Source organism: Vigna umbellata, chromosome 4 (assembly GCF_029865625.1).
Source record: "Vigna umbellata cultivar VRB3 chromosome 4, Vumbellata_1.0, whole genome shotgun sequence".
NCBI lineage: Eukaryota > Viridiplantae > Streptophyta > Magnoliopsida > Fabales > Fabaceae > Vigna > Vigna umbellata.
The window spans coordinates 54,995,664-55,022,486 of record NC_142168.1 but is presented as its reverse complement, the minus strand read 5'-3'; the positions used below and the strand labels follow the sequence as shown (position 1 = coordinate 55,022,486).

General features: G+C 34.7%; 1 long non-coding RNA gene and 3 other non-coding genes across 4 annotated transcripts; all 4 read right to left on the bottom strand.

Moving 5' to 3' along the window:
- Positions 1-23,917: 23,917 nt before the first annotated feature.
- LOC148200634 (uncharacterized) lies at positions 23,918-25,546 on the bottom strand. The gene is made up of 2 exons (XR_015785555.1): positions 24,841-25,546; positions 23,918-24,200 (listed from the first exon to the last, which is right to left on the bottom strand). It is a non-coding gene; the product is annotated as an uncharacterized LOC148200634 (long non-coding RNA).
- Positions 24,534-24,659, bottom strand: LOC124847698 (small nucleolar RNA U19). The gene has a single exon (XR_007029643.1). It is a non-coding gene; the product is annotated as a small nucleolar RNA U19 (small nucleolar RNA).
- On the bottom strand, positions 25,033-25,135 carry LOC124847696 (small nucleolar RNA R30/Z108). The gene has a single exon (XR_007029641.1). It is a non-coding gene; the product is annotated as a small nucleolar RNA R30/Z108 (small nucleolar RNA).
- LOC124847697 (small nucleolar RNA Z107/R87) lies at positions 25,235-25,341 on the bottom strand. Its single transcript, XR_007029642.1, has one exon. It is a non-coding gene; the product is annotated as a small nucleolar RNA Z107/R87 (small nucleolar RNA).
- Positions 25,547-26,823: the final 1,277 nt, after the last annotated feature.

The following is a 26,823-nucleotide window of genomic DNA, read 5'->3' as shown; positions in this document are numbered from 1 at the left end:
CCTCACAACTTTTAATGAGATTTGCAACACGGTGAAAATAAATGGGGTGCCGGACGAAGCAATCAAACTTAGCTTGTTTCCGTTCTCATTAGGAGGCAACACTAAGCTTTGGTTAAATTCTTTTCCAGAAGAAAGCTTTACAGAGTGAGAAGCAGTGGTGACCAAGTTCCTAAACAAATACTTTCCACAATCAAAAGTAAATAAAGGGAAGCAAGAGATTTCATCATCCAGGCAAGGCATGAAGGAATCACTGGGGCATGCATGGGACAGGTATAAAAGTTTATTAAGGAAGACACCCACGCATGGCTTTGATGATGTGCAAGTAGTCCTAACCTTCCTTGGAGGTCTTGGTTCACAAACCAAGATGATGCTTGACGCCTCAACAGGAGGAAATATCAAATGGAAAACTCCAGAGGAAGCTATAGAAATTGTAACACCCCGATATTTGGTGTTACGCCGACTAATTTTTTTTTTTTTTTTTTTTTTTCCGTAAAACACGTAAGTAAAAATTCAAATTTTTAATATTCAACCTCAACGGATAAATAGTACGTTATTTATTACAAACCGATTATTCCGAAAATAAAATTGTTCAAATAGTCAGGATCGAATAAAATATTAAAATACATTCCCAAGTCCTCTATCCCATCTCTCTTTCATCCTTTATGCATGTTCAGAAGCATCAGCCATCACATCTGTAATAACATCTGCTCCCGTATAACATCACACATTATACGATCATCGCATTCACATGCACAAACAAGCAAGGGTGAGCTAACAAAAATACAATTCTTATACATCATAAACATACTCATAATAACATGCTATCATCCACACCTTAACCAGATCAAACTATATACCCAAGTACGAATTATGCTCCAACCGTATGCATATACCAATATGTATCAAAATATCAATTTAAAATGCATACACCAATATGCATTACAAAATAAATCAGACTACATCCACCAATATTACAGACGAATCAAAATACATACACCAATATGTACTAGCGTCACTCCCATCACTCTTTTCAGAGCTTCCCCGGGCCGTTACACATTACCTTAATGTGTAGTGCTGCTTCCCATCACTCTATAGGGAGATTCCCCGGGCAAGTACACAATGTCACCCTCCATCACTCTGAACAAGAGCTTCCCCGGACAAGTGCAAGTATACCCCCCCATCACTCACCTAAAGAGATTCCCCGGGCCCGCAAGCACAACGCCAATCAAATTTGTAATGAGCTTCACCGGACTAGTACCCCACGTCACCCCCATCACTCTTACATAAATGTAAGAGATTCCCCGGGCGGTTATACACGTCACCCGTGTATAGGGTTACTTCCCATCACTCTATAGAGCTTCCCCGGGCCAGCAACCACAACGCTTACTATCCACCACTCATTTAATGACACCAAGCAGCCAAAAATACACATATCCAATAATCCTCACAATACCAATCCAACCATACCATAACGCACATATCATATCATCATCACAATACCAAATGGTAAACAATTCAAGTTCTTCATTTAACATGAAACTCATAATTTAATCATATACAACTATGATTTCAACAGTACTTAACCAACCAAACAGATCACCCAACATTCTCATATCAAATAGATATATCAAACAACTCAAGACAAGGTACACATAACACATTTTCTTTATATCCTCTTAATACTCATATTTAGGTAACTCAAACAGCTTTGAAACCATCACCAACAGTTCCGGAAGGGTCAAGAACCTCCAAAACGACTTAGAGAACGTCCAAAACGGACATCCAGAACCCCCAAAACTATCGAAAACACATTCTGCAAAGTGCAGGTGCGAGTTAATTATTTGGACGAACGTCATAAACCATTGGACGGACACTGTTTGGACGAACGCTGTTACTCCTAGTCGAGCACTATTGGGACGAGCGTTGTTACTCTTAGTCGAGCACTATTGGGACGAACGCTGTTAATGCTAGCTCTTCACGGACGAACACTGTGAGATCATAGACTCTGCCGAACGCTCAAAACCGAACACCATATTGAATTCAACCCCGTTTGAACGAGCGCTCAACAATCACACCCTATGAAGACCGATCGCTATTAATATCATCCCCTAAAACGAACGCTCTCCAGACAAGGACGAACGCTAAATGCCTAAACCAAAGCATGATTTATGACCGAACGCTACTAGCAAGAACGAACGTTAACCAAACCAACATTTGACCAAACGCACAAAGCACATGGCATGACCGATCGTCCAAATCCGACGAGGACGAACGGTCAGTTTTCGCATTCTGCAGAATTCTGCAGAATTCTGCAGAATAGTAGCAGAACTTCCCTTGATCATCTTTAACCACTTTTCTCAACTTCTTAAACTCTTAATTCTCGTTTTAGACTTAATTAAACTTATCCAAATGATTCTAAGCATCTCTACCACCATTCTTAAGTGATTAAAGTTCACTTCCAGCTCCAAAACACTAACTTCAACAACTTAGGGACCCAAATTTGATTTTACTACTTGGAACATGTTTTAGACCACTTTTATGTTTCTAACAAGTCACAATGGACTTGTCTAGACTGCCCAAACAGTCCAGGAACACTGCAGCCCTCATTTACTCAAAATCCCTACCTCACTTCCTCTAAAATAGCCCAAATTGACCATAAGACACTTGATTTCCTTTCACTCTCAACCATGACTCTTCTCATATTCATGATAATCAATCCTCAAAGATCAATAAACTTACGTTCATCACAGATCCAACATTTTTGTTGTCTTCCAATAGTCATCTCATACTTCCATCAATTCATCCAACCAAAAATTCATTAACTAAGCAAAACACACAATTTTCGTATTCCATGAAAAGTGAGTTAAAAATTCCTTGTTTACCACCCCAATTCACACCCAAATCTATCAAAAACTTCATTTACGCATATACCAACATGCTAGAACGAGTTTCCATCATCTAATTCACATATATTCATCACCTTGCACAATTATGTCATCATACAACTTATGCAGAATTCATAGATTAAATTTAACTCCCCTTGCAACTTTACCTTCAAGCTTCTTTCATATTCAGAATTCTCAATCCATCATTTGATTATCTCACCTTATCATATTGATAATAACAAATCCATAGATTCAAACAGAAAACCAAAGATCAAGGATCAATCTAACATCATCTCCATATGCTTAACACATTTCATCCAATTTATACAAATTTCATATATCCAAGTTATAGCAAAAACTCATTTGATTCATCTTTTTACCATCAAAACATACTCAACAACCATCGTCTAAGAATAGGACATTTCTAATCCAAGATCTCACAACAAACATTCACATCCATCCCATTCAAACTAATCATTTGTTCAAGAAGTATGATTTTCGGATTTGGAAAAAGCTAAGGGAAAACCACCATGTTCTTCATCCCATTTCAAGAACCAATTCATCAAAAACTTCATATCTATATATACAAACACATTAGAACAAATTCTCATTATAACTCCCATCGTTCAATCCATTAAAACTCATCACATTTCGCAGGACTTTCATCAAACAATACATATGCATTTTTCCAAATTAAAGTTAGCTCCCCTTACCTCTTGAAGACCTCCTTGGAACACCTTGAATCCTTCACTACGAATCTGGGCAGCACCTTGCCCCAAAGACCTCTAGAAAACTCTCTCACGGATTCTGCAGCAAGGACTTCACTCACACAAGTCCAGAACCCATTTCCTCCCTTCCCACACTTGTAGATCTGCCCAAGAGACATCATGGTCCCCTTGATCCACAAAGAACCACTTAAACAATGCAAAAGAGATCTGCCCATGCTCCTCTCGGACCCAAGGGACCAACATTATGGGTCTGGAGCATATTCCCCAACTTTCCACGTAAGTCCCACGTGTTTTTGATCCAAAACGCGAAAACAGACAACTCTCGCGCCGGGCGCCACACAGAAAACGGCGTCGGGCGCCATCCATCCAGACAGCACATCTGTCACAACTTTGACAGTTCGGTTGAACCCCTTCCCGAAGTCGGAATTAGGCGTATGAGTACTCGAATCGAAGCTCTTTGAGTCTACTTTCCAATGGAAAAAGAATCAACTCAAAATATTGATTTTATAAAAAGTTATACATAAAATAGTAAACCATGTCAATTTTGACAGCATTCTATTTTTCACTACAACTTGGTAAAATTTTGAGTTTACGAGGGTCTTACAGAAATCATTGACAATATGGCTACTAGTGACAATGAATTCAACAGTGAAAGAGGAGCTCCTATACAACAAAAAGGAGTTCTACAGTTACAAACCCATGATGCCTTGCTAGCACAAAATAAGATACTAACTCAACAACTGGAGACTCTTACGAAAACACTTGCACAACTACCAAAAGAGTTAAAGACTGTTGCACAGGTTCAATCACAGTTGTGTGAATTATGTGGAGGTGACCATATCAATGGTCAATGCGCTTTTCCAGTAGAAGCATTAGAGGATGTAAACTTCATGGCCAATCAATACCGTCAGGGGAATTTTAATCAAGGGTGGAAACCACACCTGTAACACCCGAATATTTTAAAGGGTATTACTGATAGTAGAGACTAAATTAATTTGATATCTCATATAAACAATCAAACTTTATTTCAATTACTCCAAAGTACAATACCAAACTTACAAACTTTAAACAATATAGTCTTCACCATTGAAATTTCAACTTATAAATTTTACACAACATAATCTTCCCAATACAAATTTATTCTTTTTACAAAAATCCCTGAAAGTTCTTCCCCGCATCTCTCTCATCTCTAAGCTTTTTCAACCGCATCTGCAACATTATCTAATCACATATAACATGAGTTATATGATCATAGTACAAACAAATAAGGGTAAGCCAACCATATCATAAAATCATTAAACTTGTAACAAAAATATTAAAATCAGGTATTTCTGCAATTGATAAAATATCATTATTCCGATGTCATTAATTCATCATTATCAAAATCATCTTTCTCATTTCCATAAATCTTACAAGTGTACCATGCTTACTCATGAAGCCTTATGGTCAGACCGCTCTCTGCCTGCTTCCTTAAGCCTCACTTACATACTATGTCTTACTTTCTGAAGCCTTATGGTCAGACCCCTCTCTGCCTGCTTCCATAAATCTCAGGTGTTACTTTGCTCATACCAAACTCTCATGGTATAACTCGAACATACTACTCCCGGTAGTAAACATCATTTCATAAGTAATGATTTCTCATATCCACTCCAACATTTCATAAAAACCAACAATTCATACCCTCTTATCCACCTAACTCAATCATGTTCATTCTTTAATCATGAATTCATAATAACCCGTTTTGGTATCGATAAATTAAACACATTGACAGATATCATGCTTCATATTATAAACTCATTTTGCCCATAACGAGTATAACTCAACATATTTTCACCAAACAAAGATCATGGATCAACCAAAATACATCAACATATCTTAGGAACTACATATTAAAGTCTGGGCTCAATGTAATGATAAATAAAATATATATGAAATTTTTACCATGATAATATTATGCATCTACAATCAACTTGTTTTATTTTATTTTCATCCTAGTAGAGATTTTTCTTTACCCCAATTGGTCACCGGAGAGGACCCAGATGTCTGAACGCATCAAACTCACCTTCGACGCCAGCACATATGACTAGTCACAACTGACTGGACCAGGCCAGGGCTGCTCTATGATCAGGGATGTGCCAACTCAGGTTTTTAAGGTTCCTCTATCCTACCAACAAAGGGAGGCCTTCAATAATTAACAATTTATTTATTTAATTTATCTACCTTGTTTTCTTATGCTCTAAATCTTAAAATGCCTAATTTTACTTCCTCTCACAACAACCTCAAACACTGTATATATATTTAATACCCATATACAAGCTATTATAGAACCCTTATTCCAAACCTTCCAACAAGATTAATTTCAGCCAACAAACTCATTCAATAAAATCATCACAATAAACATCCATAATAGAATTCATACAAGATAATTATAAACAATTAACAATAATAAAACATTACTATAAATGGTCATAGAAGAATACAATATTTGACAATCATAAAAATAATCTTAATATAAAAATTCATGGGGAAACAAGAAGTTGAATCTGGCAGAGCCGGTTAGACAACTTCTAATCCATCCATCAATACAATATAATTAAATAACAAGAACAATACATGTCTGGGGAAATAAGAAGTTGAATCTGGCAGAGCCGGTTAGACAACTTCTAATCCTTCCAAAAATGCAATAAAATAAATAAGTAAAGAAATAAATAGTTTGGGGAAACAAGAAGTTGAATCTGGCAGAGCCGGTTAGACAACTTCTAATCCTTCCAAAAATGTAATAAAATAAATACGGAAGGAAATAAAAAAAAATTTGGGGAATCAAGAAATTGAATCTGGCAGAGCCGGTTAGACAATTTCTAATCCTTCCAAAATACAATAAAAATAAATAAGGAAAACAATAAAATGTTTGGGGAAACAAGAAATTGAATCTGGCAGAGCCGGTTAGACAATTTCTAATCCTTCCAAAATAAAAATATAAACCACTAATAACATACAATTGACATAACATAATCAATATCACATTTTACAATTATCACACTTGGATATTAACACACAAAAAAAACATATTCTCATTTAAAATTCAAAATCATACAGAAACAAAATACTCCATATTTAAGATTTAAAATCAGACAAAAGAAAAATATAGCATATTCAAGACTCAAGATAATACAAAAAGAAATACTCAAAGTTAGCTTCCCTTACCTCTATTCCAGACTTAGTTTCCTCTTCTCAAACCGTTCTCCGGAAACTTCCAGAATTTCCCCTCTTTAACTAGAATTTCCTCTAACTCTCTTCTCTCACAATTTCTCTAGAATTTTGGTGTAAATCTTCAGCCTCCCCCCCTTGGCTATTTATAGCCAAAAATTTTACTATTCATTTTTACTATTCATTTTTACTATTCACTTTTACTATTCATTTTTACTATTCAAAAATTATTTTTTATTCACCATTCTTATCTCTGAATGATTAATTCTACGTGGAGTGTTCTCTTCCATAATTTATTTTAATATTTTTTTTTTAACTATTCACTATTCACTATTCACTATTTACTATTTACTATTCACTATTCACTATTCACATTTCTAAAAAAAATCCTAAATAAGTTATCAAAAATTTGAAGCTCTCCCTCCAAAATTACTATAACTTTATATCCAAAAATTTACATTTTTCTATCCATTAAAATTATTATTACTAATAAAATGTTAAAATTTACTATTATAAATATTTTTTTTTTCATGGATCTTACATTTTAACATACAAATATTTTCAAGGATCTTACAATCTCCCCAACAACAATTATTTTCGCCCTCGAAAATTATTTATTTAAACAAAGACTATTTAACAAAAAAAAATTACTTACAAAAGAGATATGGATATTCCTTTATCATAAATTCTTCCAATTCCCAAGTCATTTCCTGTGTGTCTTCATTCCAAAGTACCTTTACCGTGCGAATATCCTTCCCTCTTAACTTTTTCATTTGAACATCTAGTATACGCACTGGGCCAACTTCCATTGTTAAATTTTCCTTGACCTGAATTTCATCAACTTCTAACACATGCTTTGGATCTGGAATATACTTCCGCAGTTGGGATACATGAAAAACGTTATGCAAATATGTCAATCGAGGTGGTAGTGCTATCTCATAAGCCACTGGCCCAATCTTTTTGAGAATTTGATACGGTCCGAGAAATTTTGGTGTCAGTTTCCTCATCTTGATAGCTCTCCCGACTCCTGTAGTTGGCGTTACTCGTAAGAATACATGATCTCCTTCTTCAAATTCTAACGGTCTTCTTCTTTTGTCGGCATATGACTTTTGTCTACTTTGAGTTGCTTTCATCCGATCTTGGACTAATTTTATTTTTTCTGTGGTTTGTTGTAATAGCTCGGGTCCCACTGTCAGTGCTTCCCCATCTTGAAACCAACACAACGGTGTTCTACATCTTCTTCCATATAAAGCTTCATATGGTGGCATACCAATACTGGAATGATAACTGTTGTTGTAAGTAAATTCTACTAATGGTAGTATCTCATTCCAACTTCCAAGATGATCTAATACACAAGTTCTCAGCAAATCCTCCAAAGATTGAATAGTCCTTTCTGTTTGACCATCAGTCTGAGGGTGATAAGCCGAACTCATCTTCAACTGTGTTCCCAGAGCCTTCTGTAGCGTCTGCCAAAACCTTGAAGTAAACCTTGGATCTCTGTCTGACACAATGCTTGTAGGTATGCCATGCAACCTCACTACTTCCCCGATGTATAACTCCGTCAGCTTTTCTAGTGACATACGTTGATTAATAGGCAAAAAGTGAGCGCTCTTGGTTAGTCTATCAACGATAACCCAGATAGAATCGTGACCTTTTGATGATTTTGGTAAATGTGTTACAAAGTCCATCGAGATACTGTCCCACTTCCATTGAGGAATGTCTAACTGTCGTAACATCCCTCCCGGTTTTTGATGCTCCACTTTTGCTTTTTGACACACCAAGCAGGCTGCTACAAACTCGGCCACATCCCTCTTCATTCCATTCCACCAAAATGACTCTTTCAGGTCCTTATACATCTTAGTCATACCTGGATGTATGCTAAGACGACTTTTATGGCCTTCGTCTAAAATTAAATGTTTTAATTCACTCTTTGCAGGGATACACACTCTGTTTTTAAATCGAAGTATGCCATCTTTACTTAGAACGAACTCCTTAGCTTGATCGGTGTCCAACAACCTGATCTTTTGCTGCAACTCTTGATCCATCGACTGCTCAACCTTCACTTGTTCTAAGAAGTCACTAGTGATTACTAAATGACTACACCATATGTGATCTGGGTTTAACTGCAACCCCAAGTTCATATCACGTAACTTTTCTAACAGTTCTAATTCCTTCACCATCATCGTTGTTATCTGAGCTTGTCTCCTACTCAATGCATCTGCCACCACATTGGCTTTTCCTGGGTGATATAAAAGCTCGAAGTCATAGTCCTTCATATATTCCATCCATCTTCTTTATCGCATGTTCAATTCCTTTTGATCGAACAAATACTTTAGACTCTTATGGTCACTAAAAACTTGGAAACTTGCCCCATAGAGGTAGTGTCTCCATGTCTTTAATGCAAATACTACTGCTGCAAGTTCGATGTCATGCGTTGGGTAGTTTTTCTCATGCGCTTTTAACTGCCTAGATGCATAAGCTACAGGTCTCCTTCCTTGCATTAGAACGCACCCCAATCCTTGATATGACGCATCGCAGTACACCTCAAAAGATTTGCTAGAGTCTGGAATGATTAATATTGGTGCTGATGTTAGTCGTTGCTTCATATTTTCAAAACTGGCTTCGCACTTGTCAGTCCACAGAAATGGTTGATCTTTACGAGTTAACTGAGTTAGAGGACCTACAATCTTGGAAAACCCTTCGACAAAACGTCGGTAATAACCGGCTAATCCTACAAAACTTCGTACTTCAGTTACAGTTTTCGGCCGCTCCCACTTTAGCACAGCTTCCACTTTTGCTGGATCCACTGAGATTCCTTGAGTAGAAATCACATGACCCAAAAATTGTACTTTCTCTATCCAGAACTCACACTTTGATAGTTTCCCATACAGTTGATGTTTTCTTAAAATTTCCAACGCCACCCTCAAGTGTTCTGCATGCTTTTCCTTATTCTCTGAATAGATAAGAATATCGTCGATAAATACTACCACGAACTTATCTAAACATGACCGAAATATTCTGTTCATGTAGTCCATAAAAATCGCTGGGGCATTCGTCACACCAAACGGCATTACCACGTACTCAAAGTGTCCATAGCGAGATCTGAAAGCCGTCTTTTGTACATCTTCCGTCTTGACAAGAATCTGATGGTAACCAGATCTGAGATCAATTTTTGAAAACACCTCTGCTCCTCTCAACTGATCTAATAGATCATCGATTCTTGGCAAAGGATATTTGTTCTTTATTGTAACCTTGTTCAACTGTCGATAATCCACGCACAACCTTGAACTTCCATCCTTCTTCTTCACCAGCAATACAGGAGCTCCCCATGGAGACACACTTGGACGGATAAACTTCTTCTCCAACAGATCTTCGATTTGCTTTTTCAACTCTGCTAGTTCGGCAGGAGCCATTCTGTATGGAGCCATAGAAACCGGGCCAGCTCCGGGCACTAGATCTATTGTGAAATCGATCTCTCGACTAGGTGGTAAACCTGGCACTTCTTCTGGAAAAACATCAACATATTCTTCTACCACAGGTATTCCGATGATTTGTTCTTCAGTATTCTCTCTTTTCTCCTGAGCTAACACCACATAGCAGGTAGCTCCATCTTTGATATCCTTCGCAGCGACTCGAGTTGAGCTTAGTTCTAAATTGTTCAAATTTAGAAACTCTATCTTTTGTTTCCCACAATCAATAAGAACGTGATTGGCAGTCAACCAATCCATTCCTAAAACAATGTCTAGATTTTGAAGGGGTAAGCAGATCAAGTTCACTTTGAACTTGCGTCCTGCAATTTGGATCGGGCATCCGACACAGACTGAACTGGTCGTAACTGGTCCCGATGCTGGTGTAGAAACTACTAATTCACACCCTAGATCAAGCATCGGTAATCCGAGTCTTTCTAAACATGCTAGAGATATAAAGGAGTGTGTGGCTCCAGAGTCAAACAAAACATATACGCATTCTCCTAACAGCATACAGGTGTGTAAGATTAATGTACCTGGCTTAGTAGCCTCTTCTGCAGACATTGCGAATACTCTTCCTGTTGCCCGGGGCTTTACTTCAGCAGAATCTTGTTGTTGTGGTTCTCCCACCTTCTTTTTCTTTGAACAGACATTAGCAAAGTGTCCTGGATCATTGCAGATGAAACATCTCTTCCCTTCAACTCTTTCCCCAGTAAGTTTAGGGCAGTCACATCTGAAATGTGCCCCTCCACACTCAAAACACTTCACTGTTCCTCGATATGATAATTGTGGTTTTTCATAAGGTTTCTTGTTGAATTTCATTGAAGATTCTCCCTTTGCAAGTCTGGAAACTCTACTTGGATCAAACTCCAACAATTCTATCATTCTGGCTTTCTCTACCAATGCTGGAAACTCTTGTATTTCCAATGGCATAAGTACCTTCTTCAGTTCATGCCTTAGTCCTCCCTCGAATTTTCGACATCTCCATTCTTCTGTGATATTCTGAGTATAAAACCTCGAGAGATAATTAAATTTTACTACGTACTCTTGTACTGATAACCTTCTTTGTTGTAAGGTCAGAAACTCCGCCTCCCTTGCAAATTTTGCACTGTTTGGAAAATATTTTTCCAAGAACCTTATCTTAAAGTTCTCCCAATTCACAGTCTCACCACGAACCGTCATCAACTGTTGCATACTTTCCCACCAATATTCAGCCTCACCCACCAAAAGAAATGATGCATAAGTTAATTTTTGTTCTTCTGAGCAAGTTATTACCCGAAAAATCTTCTCGTTCTGCCTTAGCCAAGAGTCAGCCTCATCAGGAGTAGCCTCCCCATTAAATTTAGTTGGATCATGCCTTAAGAAGTCATTCAAGCTAGAATGATTTTGAGGTACTTGATCAACTTGTTGTTGCTGCATCTTTGTCGAGTTTAAATGATTTCTTCAAAAAGATAACAATACAATTTAGCATATGATATCAATTTCCTCCAAATAGTCATTTTCATCATAACCATTAATAGTTTTACTAAGAATAATAATTTCACTCCCCATAGTCCCAAAATACTTTCGAAAACCATTGCTCTGATACCATAATGTAACACCCGAATATTTTAAAGGGTATTACTGATAGTAGAGACTAAATTAATTTGATATCTCATATAAACAATCAAACTTTATTTCAATTACTCCAAAGTACAATACCAAACTTACAAACTTTAAACAATATAGTCTTCACCATTGAAATTTCAACTTATAAATTTTACACAACATAATCTTCCCAATACAAATTTATTCTTTTTACAAAAATCCCTGAAAGTTCTTCCCCGCATCTCTCTCATCTCTAAGCTTTTTCAACCGCATCTGCAACATTATCTAATCACATATAACATGAGTTATATGATCATAGTACAAACAAATAAGGGTAAGCCAACCATATCATAAAATCATTAAACTTGTAACAAAAATATTAAAATCAGGTATTTCTGCAATTGATAAAATATCATTATTCCGATGTCATTAATTCATCATTATCAAAATCATCTTTCTCATTTCCATAAATCTTACAAGTGTACCATGCTTACTCATGAAGCCTTATGGTCAGACCGCTCTCTGCCTGCTTCCTTAAGCCTCACTTACATACTATGTCTTACTTTCTGAAGCCTTATGGTCAGACCCCTCTCTGCCTGCTTCCATAAATCTCAGGTGTTACTTTGCTCATACCAAACTCTCATGGTATAACTCGAACATACTACTCCCGGTAGTAAACATCATTTCATAAGTAATGATTTCTCATATCCACTCCAACATTTCATAAAAACCAACAATTCATACCCTCTTATCCACCTAACTCAATCATGTTCATTCTTTAATCATGAATTCATAATAACCCGTTTTGGTATCGATAAATTAAACACATTGACAGATATCATGCTTCATATTATAAACTCATTTTGCCCATAACGAGTATAACTCAACATATTTTCACCAAACAAAGATCATGGATCAACCAAAATACATCAACATATCTTAGGAACTACATATTAAAGTCTGGGCTCAATGTAATGATAAATAAAATATATATGAAATTTTTACCATGATAATATTATGCATCTACAATCAACTTGTTTTATTTTATTTTCATCCTAGTAGAGATTTTTCTTTACCCCAATTGGTCACCGGAGAGGACCCAGATGTCTGAACGCATCAAACTCACCTTCGACGCCAGCACATATGACTAGTCACAACTGACTGGACCAGGCCAGGGCTGCTCTATGATCAGGGATGTGCCAACTCAGGTTTTTAAGGTTCCTCTATCCTACCAACAAAGGGAGGCCTTCAATAATTAACAATTTATTTATTTAATTTATCTACCTTGTTTTCTTATGCTCTAAATCTTAAAATGCCTAATTTTACTTCCTCTCACAACAACCTCAAACACTGTATATATATTTAATACCCATATACAAGCTATTATAGAACCCTTATTCCAAACCTTCCAACAAGATTAATTTCAGCCAACAAACTCATTCAATAAAATCATCACAATAAACATCCATAATAGAATTCATACAAGATAATTATAAACAATTAACAATAATAAAACATTACTATAAATGGTCATAGAAGAATACAATATTTGACAATCATAAAAATAATCTTAATATAAAAATTCATGGGGAAACAAGAAGTTGAATCTGGCAGAGCCGGTTAGACAACTTCTAATCCATCCATCAATACAATATAATTAAATAACAAGAACAATACATGTCTGGGGAAATAAGAAGTTGAATCTGGCAGAGCCGGTTAGACAACTTCTAATCCTTCCAAAAATGCAATAAAATAAATAAGTAAAGAAATAAATAGTTTGGGGAAACAAGAAGTTGAATCTGGCAGAGCCGGTTAGACAACTTCTAATCCTTCCAAAAATGTAATAAAATAAATACGGAAGGAAATAAAAAAAAATTTGGGGAATCAAGAAATTGAATCTGGCAGAGCCGGTTAGACAATTTCTAATCCTTCCAAAATACAATAAAAATAAATAAGGAAAACAATAAAATGTTTGGGGAAACAAGAAATTGAATCTGGCAGAGCCGGTTAGACAATTTCTAATCCTTCCAAAATAAAAATATAAACCACTAATAACATACAATTGACATAACATAATCAATATCACATTTTACAATTATCACACTTGGATATTAACACACAAAAAAAACATATTCTCATTTAAAATTCAAAATCATACAGAAACAAAATACTCCATATTTAAGATTTAAAATCAGACAAAAGAAAAATATAGCATATTCAAGACTCAAGATAATACAAAAAGAAATACTCAAAGTTAGCTTCCCTTACCTCTATTCCAGACTTAGTTTCCTCTTCTCAAACCGTTCTCCGGAAACTTCCAGAATTTCCCCTCTTTAACTAGAATTTCCTCTAACTCTCTTCTCTCACAATTTCTCTAGAATTTTGGTGTAAATCTTCAGCCTCCCCCCCTTGGCTATTTATAGCCAAAAATTTTACTATTCATTTTTACTATTCATTTTTACTATTCACTTTTACTATTCATTTTTACTATTCAAAAATTATTTTTTATTCACCATTCTTATCTCTGAATGATTAATTCTACGTGGAGTGTTCTCTTCCATAATTTATTTTAATATTTTTTTTTTAACTATTCACTATTCACTATTCACTATTTACTATTTACTATTCACTATTCACTATTCACATTTCTAAAAAAAATCCTAAATAAGTTATCAAAAATTTGAAGCTCTCCCTCCAAAATTACTATAACTTTATATCCAAAAATTTACATTTTTCTATCCATTAAAATTATTATTACTAATAAAATGTTAAAATTTACTATTATAAATATTTTTTTTTTCATGGATCTTACATTTTAACATACAAATATTTTCAAGGATCTTACAACACCCAAGCATTGGTCACGGACAAACTGGGCAAGCTGGACAAACTGGGCAATTCAATAAGCAACAACAACAACCAACCTTATGGCAACAAATTTCTATACTTAATGAAAGGTCAATAAGGATGGAAGAAACTCTTAATCAGTTCATACAGAAAACTGAGTCTACTCAAAAGAGCACTGAGGCTTCTATTAAGAATTGAGAGACTCAAATGGGTCAGATTACCAAGCAGTTGGAAAAATTTTGGGGCTAATACTGAGGTTAACCCTAGGGAAGAATGCAAAGTGGTGGAGAGTACAAATGATGAGAGAGTTGAGTTAAAAGAAAAGAGAGAAAAGAAAGAAAAAGAAGAGAGAGAAAAAGAAAAAGAGAGAAAAGAGAAAGGAGAGAGAAGAGAGATAGAAAGTAATTTTCCTTTTCCAATAAATCAAGAGAAGCAATTTGATTTTATAGAATTATTCAAGATGGTGGACAATGACGTACCTTGGAATCAGATACTACAACAAATTGCAGTTTATACTAAACATGAAGAAGAAGTCTCTACAAGGAAAGGACGTAGAGATGATGATACAAAGAGGTATAAAGCTGTTAAAAAGGAGTCATTCCCGCTAAAGGCAAAAGATCCAGGAGGTTTCTCCATTCCATGCACAATAGGGAAGAAAAGGATAAACAAAGCCTTACTCGATTTAGGATCAAGTGTTAACTTGATACCTTATTCTTTACTGGAGCAGATTGGTGATGTTGATGTGAAGCCTGTAAAGGTTAACTTAGTAATGGCAGATGGATCTTCAAAGGAACCCTGTGGAATTGCAGAAGATATTATAGTTTGTGTGGGCAAACTCCAGTTCTTGGTAGACTTTGTGGTGATGAAGATGGAGACTGAAAAGATACCCATTATTCTTGGAAGACCGTTTATGAAAACGGCCAAAGCTATCATTGATGTGAACGAAGGTATAGTGGTGCTCCAAGATAGAGAAGAGAGAGTTGTTGTAGATGTCTTCAAAGATGAGAGGCAGATGCAGGGGGAAGAAGCTAGTCATAAAGCTGCATTTTAAGATGTACTCATGACTAGCTCTCAAGATGAAAAGCCCAAGGTTAAAGGTAAACATTGTTTATTGTTTCATGTACCGGAAAAAAGAAAAGATTGGAAGAGGAAGGACAGTTCCTAATGACTGGATGAAAGAACGACTCCAACTAGGTACACCTGTGAGAGTCAAAAACAAATTGTGGGTTGTGAAAGGCTATAAAGAAAAGGAGATGATAGAGATAGTGTCTCCATATTCTAGAAGAGTCAAAATAGTACACCGGAAGCAGTTGAGGAGTTGGTCGAATATGGACATCAACCAGGAAAAAGGAACTTGAACTTTATTGGGTCAAGCTAATGACGTTAAAAGAGCGCTTGCTGGGAGGCAACCCAGTGATTTAAGAACTTTTAATTTTTGGTTTGGTGATGTAATTTTGAACTTTTGGACATTATTTCTGTAAATATTTTGTTGGGATATAGCATCTACTGAAGGATGCTAGGTGGTTAAGTATCCACTGAAGGATACTAGGTTTGTTACATCTACTGATGGGTGTTGGTAAGAAGGTTTTGCACCTACTGATGGGTGTTGGTGGATTTTGGGTCAGGCTCGTGACGTTAAACAAGCGCTACCTGGGAGGCAACCCAGTTGATTGATTATATTTTTGTTTGTTCTGCTGTAGTAGCATAATAGGATTTTGCATGAGTAATCTGAACATGTTATTGCAGGGAGTAAGTGAGAGGCATGGGTAGGAGGCACCTAGGTTAAGCTAGGAAGGAGAAGAGCACTTCCCGAAAGTGCCGCTGAGCGGCAAACTACCGCTGAGCGGCAAACTACCGCTGAGCGGTAGTGTCGCAGACTGGGCTTAGGCTGCCCCTAAGCGGAACCCGAGCCCATTGCTCAGCAGTAAAATACCGCTCAGCGGTGAGTGCGTGTCCTCTATTCCACTCCTCACTGCACTTCTGCCCCTCAGCGGCGTCATTGAGTCTTGAAGAACACCGCTGAGCGGCACTTGGTTCTTCTCTTCTTGTGCACTTTTTGTGTCCTTTTCTGATTCCATCTCTGTCCTACTTCTCTTCTTTCATGAAATTTATCTAAAAAACCTGCAAAAACAAGGAAATCAAGCATAAAACCTGTCTAACTCTCTTATTTCTAAAAACATAAGCAAATGCATGATTCCAAGTTAGTTTCTAGTCATAAAGGTTGTTTTTTATATCAATTTTAAGTATAAAAATAATAGTTTTTCAATTGTTATCATCCACTTCCAAATTTAAGCAAATTTGATGTTTTGGATGGTGATTTTGCACATAGGCTCAAAACTGACCAAATGAACAGTGCACACAAGTTTGGAATGGTAAAATAAACTTGCTCAAATGTGAAGAAAGCACTGAAACATTCATATTCATCAAATGACAGTAGCAGTTGCCAAAAATGCAGAAATATTCCACCAAAATTGCACAAGAAAAGGCTTCTAAATTGGTGGTTTTAAACCTTAAATTTGTAGGAAGTGATGCAACAAATGTATTGAGCGATCAAACAAGTTTGGATAATGATTTTACATATGTGCAAACTGTTACACAACTCAGAAACAGATCATAATGCAAAATGACTGGTTCACTTCCATTTAAATCATAATTTTGATGGTTTAAAAGGTGATTCTGCATATAGGCTTAAAAATGACCATTTGAACTGTGCACATAACTTTAAAATGGCAAAATACACTTGCACAAAAGGTAAGAATGCATTGAAACAACCAGATTCATCAAATCACCCTAGCTGTAGTAAAAAAATGCAGCACAAAAGCACCAATTCTGCACCAAATTTAAGAAATTTTTGGAAACAAGGCTGGACAGCACACACATAATGACTCAAAGATATCCAAAACACTAGATGTAGCTACATAATAAGAGTTAGCAGAATTTTAAAGCCTAAGAACAAACAAAACAGTAAGCACGGTGCATACACTTTGATGAAATAGTGACATTTTTTTTTTCGAAACCAGATTTTTGAATCAACTCAACTATACTTTTTGGAATTCAATGGTTAATACAGATTGCCAACACTTGAAACATGTATAAAATCATCAAATACACTTGTCTCAAGCTTTAGAATCAATAAATCTGGACAGAAACAGTGTGCACATGATCAAACCAGAAATGCATTTGATGTAGATTTTGCAAACTGGAAACAAAGTTTGGCACTGCATTTAGCTCGTATGATCAAAGCTAGAATTGATCTCATTGCTTTAGATGATCATTATATAGCTAGCAAATGCACTGGACTTAATTAAAACAAAAAAATGAAAGCAGAACAGGACCAAACACAGATTACAGAGGTAAAACTGCAACAAATATTGCACATGACATGGACAAACTAGAAATTAAAATTAAAGTTGGAATTGAACTCAAAGAATTGAATTGCACTGATTAAAATGATGAAGAAAAAACACTAAGGAATACTGAAAACACATGAACAACAATTACAAACACAAACTGAAGCAAAGAAAAAAAAGTGATGAACAGCAGAACAACACAAGACAAAAACGAAAACTTGCAAAATGAAGAGGCTTATCTCTTGAATACAAGCATGGACATGCTGGCTCTGACTACCAAATGATGGAAGCAGCTCCATGCTCCATGTTAGAGCAGCCACACGAACCAGAATGACACAGCGGATTGATTGGACGAGTGAATGCGGAGGTGCACACCAGGTGTTTGTGTAATGGTTCAGTGAATGTTTGGTGTATGTTGAAGCCTCACAAGCTCAGAAAGCCTTCCAAGAGGGAAGGAAGCTGGAGGAAAACGTGTTAAAGAGGCACAAGCGATTGAACTCGAAGCTAGGAATGGCTGGATAAATCTCAGCAGCATTTTACTAAGGCATTCAAGTTGATTTACAAGAATGAGAAGCTCTTTTTTATAGAGTAAGAGAAGCCTCTGAAATGTGCAAAGGAAGTTACCAGTTTACATTCAAACGTGCATGAAGCTACCAGCTAGATATGTTTCACGTGGGAAATGTGCTTCAAAGGAAGAAGATGCACAATTTTGATGTGTTTCACGTGGGAAATGTTTAAAATGTGAAATGGTTGATGCAAAGATAATGGCCACGTGCTAGCAGCTTGTTGACTACGGAAATGACATTTCTTCTTTGCTTTCTTTTCTCTCCTTTGCTTGGCAAGGTTTTCTACCTTTATTAGTGACCTACAAAACAAGGTAAATGTATTTAGTTAAAGAGAACATTCTAAGACTTAAAAAGAAAAGATCCTTTTGTTTATTGAACTTCCCTTTCTTAATCTTAAGTTGATATTTCTTTGGATGGGAAGTCCCTAAAGGGGTTGTCATCATTCCCTCCCTCTTTAAAAACGATTTGTCCTCAAATCGGGAAGAAAGACTGAAGCACAATTGTGGTTTTTATTTTCCACCCGGGTCAAAAATATATCTACAAAAAATAGCAATAATTAGTATGATTAAAAGGATGTATGCCAAGATAAGAAGAGAAAATGAAGGTCTTTTGACAAATTTTATTAGAAGAAGTCTTGGCCTTTAATATAGTTTTGGTTTCACTTTGTTTTGAACATTCCCCATGAGAAAATGAAGAAACAAAGTGATGTTTTTGAGAAGAAGAGTCAAGGTATTTACATGTTAATGAAGAAGTTAACAACAACATGCATACCTTTGTCTCTTTCTTCTTTTCTTGAGAAGGTTGCTTGTCCAACCTATTTTCTTGTTTTCTTTCTTTTTCAATTTTTTCTTTGATTTTTATCTCATCCTCTTTCACTTGTTCAGGTGTTAGAGGAATCAATGTGATTTTATTTCCTTTATGGAGGAAAGTTATTTTGTTGGTATAACCATCATGAGTGGAGTTTTATGATCATATAGCCATGGCCTACCAAGTAATACATGCCCAGCATCGATTGGAACAACATCACATAAAACATTTTCTTCATAGTTGCCAATGGATATTGGTATGGTTACCTGTGTGTTCACTACTATTTCTGCATCCTCTATTATCCACTGAAGCTTATAAGGCTTGGGATGAGAAATAGTAGGTAAGGCCAATTTGTTCACCACTCTAGAACTATAACAATTGCAAGAGGAACCACTATCCACAATCAATGAACAAGTGTTTTCAAAGATTTTGCATCTTGTTCTGAATAGGTTTTCCCTTTGTGATTGTTCTAGTTCTTGGGATTGACTTCCAAGAAGTCTTCGGAAAGGTATTTGCTCTACTCCTAATCCATATCCTATTTATAATTTTTTGAGTTATCATTGTTTGTCTCCTTCTTAATTCTCTTTTGTTTCCTCCTTATCCTCCCTTAAGGTTCCTAATAATATTCATGAGGCACTTGATCATCCTAGATGGCAACAAGCCATGGTTGATCATTAAGAATGCATTTACTAATGGTGATCTAGAAGAGGAGATATACATGGAGCAACCTCCTGGGTTGTTGATCAAGGGAGGGGGGTCTGGGTTAGTTTATAAATTACGTCGTTCTCTCTATGGCTTGAAGCAATCACCTCGATCTTGGTTTGGTAAATTTAGTTGGGTTGTGCAAAATTTTGGACTGAAATGATGAGAAGCAGATCATTCAGTGTTTTATGGTCATTTTTCTCTTGACAAAAGTGTTTATCTCACTCATGTTGTATGTTGATGATATTGTTATTACAGGGAATGACATCACTAAGATTACTCAATTAAAGTATCATTTATTCAACCACTTTCAGACTAAAGATCTGAGTCGTCTAAAATATTTTCTTGGTATTGAAATGGCACAGTAAAATAAAGGTGTCATAATTTCATAAAGGAAATATGTTCTTGATATTTTAAAGGAAACAGACAAGCGTGAAAAATTGCAAGCCCATTGATAGTCTTATGGTCTAAAATCAAAAGTTAATGAGAGATCAAGGTGAACATTTCTCAAACCCAGAGAGATATAGAGAGTTGATTGGAAAACACATCTATTTTACCATAATAAGATCGAATCTTTCTTATCCAGTTGGAGTTGTGAGTCAATTTATGCAAAATCCACATGTTGACAATTCGAATGCAATGATTCACAATGCAATGATTCACAATGCAATGATTCACATTCTCATATACGTAAAAGGAAACCCAAGAAGAGGATTGTTGTATGAGAACAAGGGAAACACTCAAATCGAAGGATATTGTGATGTAGATTGGGTTGATTGTCCAATTGATCGAAGATCTACTATAGGATACTGTGTTTTACTTGGAGGGAACCATGTATCTTGGAAAACGAAGAAACAAAGTGTTGTTGCTCGATCTAGTGCTGAAGTTGAATATTGATATATGGTTTTAACTACATGCGAACTTGTATGGATAAGACAATTTCTTGAAGAATTGAAATTTTGTGTAAATGAGTCGTTGAAATTGTACTGTGACAACCAAGCAACCCTTTATATTGCCTCAAATCTAGTTGATAGAAAAGTGATGTCAATATCTCAACCAAGATAAGGGGTGAATTGGTTGGCCCTTTAAAAAATTATTCTTCCAAAAAGCTTTCCAAATCTAAGTTTTCTTGAAATCAATAAAGCAAGTATATCAATCAACAATTAAAGAGAAAGAGAGAGAGAAAGATTACGCAAATCTTAACGTAGTTTGACGAAGCCTACATCCAGTCTTCCTTCAACAACTTTAGTTATAGGATTTTCAAATCTTAACGTAGTTTATTGACGTAGTTTATTGACGTAGTTTAATAGATTACACAAATATTGTAATTTGTTAAGATTTTTCTTCTCCTTTAGCAGTTTTACATTTGTTTTTTAGATTTAACAGATTAATTACAACGCATGCAATCGATTAGATAAATCATACAAGCTAACAACAAACAAATATGACTGTTATAAACAGTTATGGCTTTAAATGAAAATGATTTTCACAAGATAAACAGTTTAACCGATTATGAAACTTATGTAATCGGTTAAATTCCATACTCAAGCAAATTTCAAAATCATTTTTCATTCCAAACATATCAATGCACTCATCAAACACATGTTGGCATAGCAACGTGTTTTAATCAATTATACAACTACTGTAATTGATTATAACACAGTTATTTTGTTCTTGTTAAGCATATACTAAAATCTGGAGAAATATAACAGATTATATACATTGTCTAATCAATTATTTCTACCAGAAATACAATGTGAAATATGTTTTAATAATACAATGTGCAATATGTTTTGTCATTTGTTGTGCAAGAAATCATAAAACATTTCTTTTGCATCAAAAACATATATATGAGATGAGTTTTACTAGATATAACTCTCCCTATCAACATTAGTTTTTCATGAAAGAACAAAACACATAGAAATTTATTATCATTTTATTAGAGAGAAGTTGTTGTCCAAGGAACTTGTTACTAAATTTGTCAACTCTAATTAACAACTTGAAGACATTTTGACCAAATCTCTAAACAAGCCTAGAACTCAATTTATATGGTCCAATTGTTCTAGCTTGAGGAGGAGTGTTAAAATGTAATGTATTTTTTTAATAAGCTTTTCTGTTTTTCCTTTGTTAAACTAATATCCCTTATAAATATGGTAGTATGATGTATTAGAGTTAAGAGAAAAATAGTATTAAAATTTAGTTTCTCTCCCAACTCTTAAGTTTATTAATGGTGTCTATTTATCCACTTACATGTGTTTTAGTTGATGTTAGAAATCCTATTGTTAGAAATTATCCTAATACTCTTAATAACCATCTATGTGCCAGTTTTGAACATATATATTAACAAGCTAACCTTGTTAATAACATGATATATTTCATTGAAGATTATCTTATAAAGAAATATAAGTTATATGGTGAAAGAAACAAGTCTTATGTGCCAATTTTAGACATAAGTGTTAACAAATTAAACTTGTGTACATTAATAATGACTCTATAAAGAGCAGTGGAAACTTCCATAAGATATCATAATCTTTTGCTACAAGTAAAGAAAGAAGAAAAAAAAAATAAAGAAGAATGTCTGATTATACTTTACTTTGAAATTAAAAATTAGAAATGTGTATATTTCATTTGATCCCTTATATTACTGTAATAATATTATATGTTTACTATAAAATAATAAGTATGAGAAAAGTCAGAATCTTAAGGATAACTATCATAAAAAAAAGTGTATTCCTTACAAAAGAAAATAAATTTCCTTTCGCAAAGCATAAGAAAAATAAAATTAGTATCCATTGAAAGATAAATGGAAGAAATTATCCACTGAAAAATATAGATTACAAAAACAATTTCGTCCGAAAATGTGGTTGAGCTTTAGTGGATAATATTTAACTGAGAATGAACTTCGATAGTTTCATTAAGAGAATAGTTTCATTAAAAGAATGAACTCATATAACTACATTAAAATTCGTTGACCTTTATAATTTTACAATTTTGTAATCAAAACCTTTCCCTCATTTTTAAATTCCTTTTTCATTTCCTTTATCATTAGTAGCGCAAAACTGGGAAAAGACAATATACACTTGTTTTATAAAACCAAAACAAACATTTTATAATTTTTTTAGCATTGTTCTATCCTTTGTAGTTTTCTTTCACCATAGCTCTACATGCAATATTTATTATATATTTATTATTCATATACTCCTAACAGTCTAATAAATACAATTTAATAATTGTTTTAAATAATTATAACATTATATTAGAATATGATGAAATAATTATTACACTATTTTCATTATGACAGCAATATGTTTTTAAAATATTATCGCACGTTATTCCTATAAATGAAATGCCCTATAAGATGTCCTAGGAACTAAACCCACAAACAGTATTACGTCAGTGAATGGTTCATTTTCTGGGCTTCTAGAAAATTAACCCAGTTAATCCACCCACAACATGAACCTTTCTCAAAAGTGGCCCGTTATATTAAATTCATAACACATCTCAAAAGATGTTTCTATGTAACATTTGTTTTTAGAACGTTATATTAAATAAAATTAAATCAAAATGAAGGGAACTTCCTATCAAATACTAAATCTTAATAGTTTCTTAAAGAAAGAGATATATAATAAATGATTTTACTATTAGTTATTTTAACTTTCATGTAAGAAAAGAAAATAATAAATGTTTGTTTTTAAAAACGAATTAATAAAAAATAACGAGATAATTGCATTGTATTTGGATTGGAGAATGGATAAACGAGTTGACAAAAGATAACGAGATAGTTGCCACAAATTTGGATTGGAAAATGAATAGAAGGACAAGAAAAAAAAATATAATAAAAAATAAGAAAACTATGATGAGAAATGAAAATAATAAAAATAAATTGTGGAATCTATGATGAGAAATGAAAATAATAAAAATAAATTGTTCATTTCCTTCAAAAGATCCCGTGGGTCGAACCCTTTCTCTTAGCCTCCGTGCGAACCGAAAGACCTAACATTTCACCATCCTTCAGCTTTCTGGTGGAGGCTTTATGTACAAAGCTTGCATCTATCTATGAATTATTATTATCATATACTCAATACAGAAGTTGTAAGGTTTCACTGAACAGTGCCAAATTAGTGAATGAAATAATCAACAATTACCATAAAAAAAATCACTCTAGCAAATTAACCATCGATAATAAAAACAAATTAAGAAAATGTGAATATCGAAATATATCTGGGTAGGAAATGTGAAATCGAGTTCCGCACCCTCATACCTATTCAAATAATCGAAAGGTTTCAACATTTCATATATTTGATGTGCGCCTCTGTCTGAGCCAAACGACGGTTGTTCGCCGTTCCGTTATTCTGGAGGCAGATTTAAAACAGTTGATTGATTGATAGAATGTGAATGGCTGCTTGAGGAACAATCGATAAGAAACGCAGAGTCCCTTCAAAAGGCCTTTCTCCGAATGGATCCAAAAACGAATTTGGATCCGATTAATGTGCACCTCCTAACTAAGCCGCTAAAGAATTGAAGTGTTCACATAGGGCTACTCAAAAGAGGGGCGTTCAGGAATTGATTTGGCGAACAGAGAATGTAAATTTTGGTCTAGAATTTAGGGTTTCTTCGCTTAAAATTTAAGGTATTCAGATACTAACAAAGATACTTGAACTTTTATATACAAAAGTTAAAAATATGTAACACACCTTCGGATTATCCATCGGTCCCACCCCATGCATCCCTGCCACATTGGCCTTTTCCACGGCGGTTGCACATCCACTGTCTCGCACATCCACTGTCTCGCACACTGTTCAGAACGAGATTGAACTAGATGCGAACAAATAATGAATTCAACAAAGCATACAAGAAAAAACAAACTGAATAATAGAGGAAAGTGATCACTCAGTGGTGGCCATAAGGTTTATGGTTCGATTCAGCCAGCGTTCTTCCTCAAATTGAAATTTTGGAAGAGGGAGCTTTGCTATCCTCATCGTGAAAACTTTTTCCCCAATATACATCAATAGTAACAGAAAAAATAATAATAATTTGAAATTAAAACGTAATTGAAAAGAGAAACGTGATTTGATAAAGAATGAAAGAGATCACTCAGTTCAGCGGGATAGTCGACACGCAAAGCAATCTCCAAAAGAGAAAGCCGTGCATTCCGGTCTGTTGAGCTTGAATTTTATGTGGTCATCACCGTGAACTCTTTTATGAAAGCGTTAAAACCAAACAAAACTCAAACACTGAAAATGAAACAAACTACTGTACAAAGCACAAAGATTGAAACGATACAAGAGCCCTCAACAACGGCGCCAAGGGTTTCTCGCAAGACCCTCAATTTATAGCAATTTTTAGGGTTTCCCAGGAACTACGCCGCATTTTTAACGAACAAAAGGAAGCCTTCGGAAATTAAAAATATAACTTTAGTAACGTGAATAAAAAATAACTGAGAAATAATGGCTATAAAATTATAAACAAATTGTATGAATTATTTCTTAACTAGATTTTATTTAATAAAATATTAAACATTATTTTTATTTTTTAAATACTAATATTAATTATAATTCGGTTTATTTTTGTTATTTTCAAGTAAGGTTGGAGTAAATCTATGTTGTTATAAAGATATTTATTAAATATAGAATGTCACATCAATCATAATAAAAATAAAAAAATAAATTAAAAATAAATGAATTACTTAATGATGAAAAGATTATTATTTTTATTTATTTTAATTTTGTTTCTTATTTTTTAGATTTTATTATATTTCATTTAAAGGCTTAGTATTAATTAGGTTGGATTGAGACCCAATCTAATCACTGTAGAACAATCTGACATATTCTATTATTTGATTTTTCGAATTAATATGATTTAGATTATTTATTTTTCAAGTTAAACACATAGGTTCTTCATATTCACATTGGATCATGCAAAAAAAGTTCGTGAAAAGGAGGTCACTAGAGTAAGACGAGAATAAAGAGGTACTCCCTAGTATAAGCGAAAAAAAAAACATGTGGTAGGCTAGGGTTCTATCGTTGTTTTGAGGCTCGTTGGAAAAGGTGGATTAATGCTTCTTTTGATGCATGTGATGATTTGAATGAAAAGGAAGAGAAATTAATTCATGAGTGTTTAACGGATTTGGAGACGTTAAAGGAAATTCCGGTGGAGGGGCCAATTTTGAGAAAATCGATACCAAAGAATAAATTGAAGAAAAGAAGCTGGAGTTAAAAATGTTGCCATCACATTTGAAATATGTTTTCTTAGAAGAAGATAGAACAAAACCAGTCATCATTAATAATTCTTTGCTTCCTGAAGAAGAAAAGAAGCTCATAGCAATATTGAAAGCCAACAAAGAAGTTATTGGGTGGTCAATCTCAAATCTCAAAGGTATAAGCCCAACTTACTGCATGCACAAAATTTTTATGGAGGATGATTATAGACCAATGGCTCAACCATAGAGAAGGTTAAATCATGTGATGAAGGAAGTTGTTAGAAAAGAAGTATTAAAGCTTCTGGAAGCTGGCATCATATATCCCATTTCTAATAGTGAATGAGTGAGTCCAATATTGGTAGTGCCAAAGAAAGGTAGGATGATAGTAATGAGAAGAATGAGCTTATTCCTACTAGGACTGTTACTGGATAACGAATGTGCATTGATTACAGGTGATGAGTCAATATTTTCTTGACTT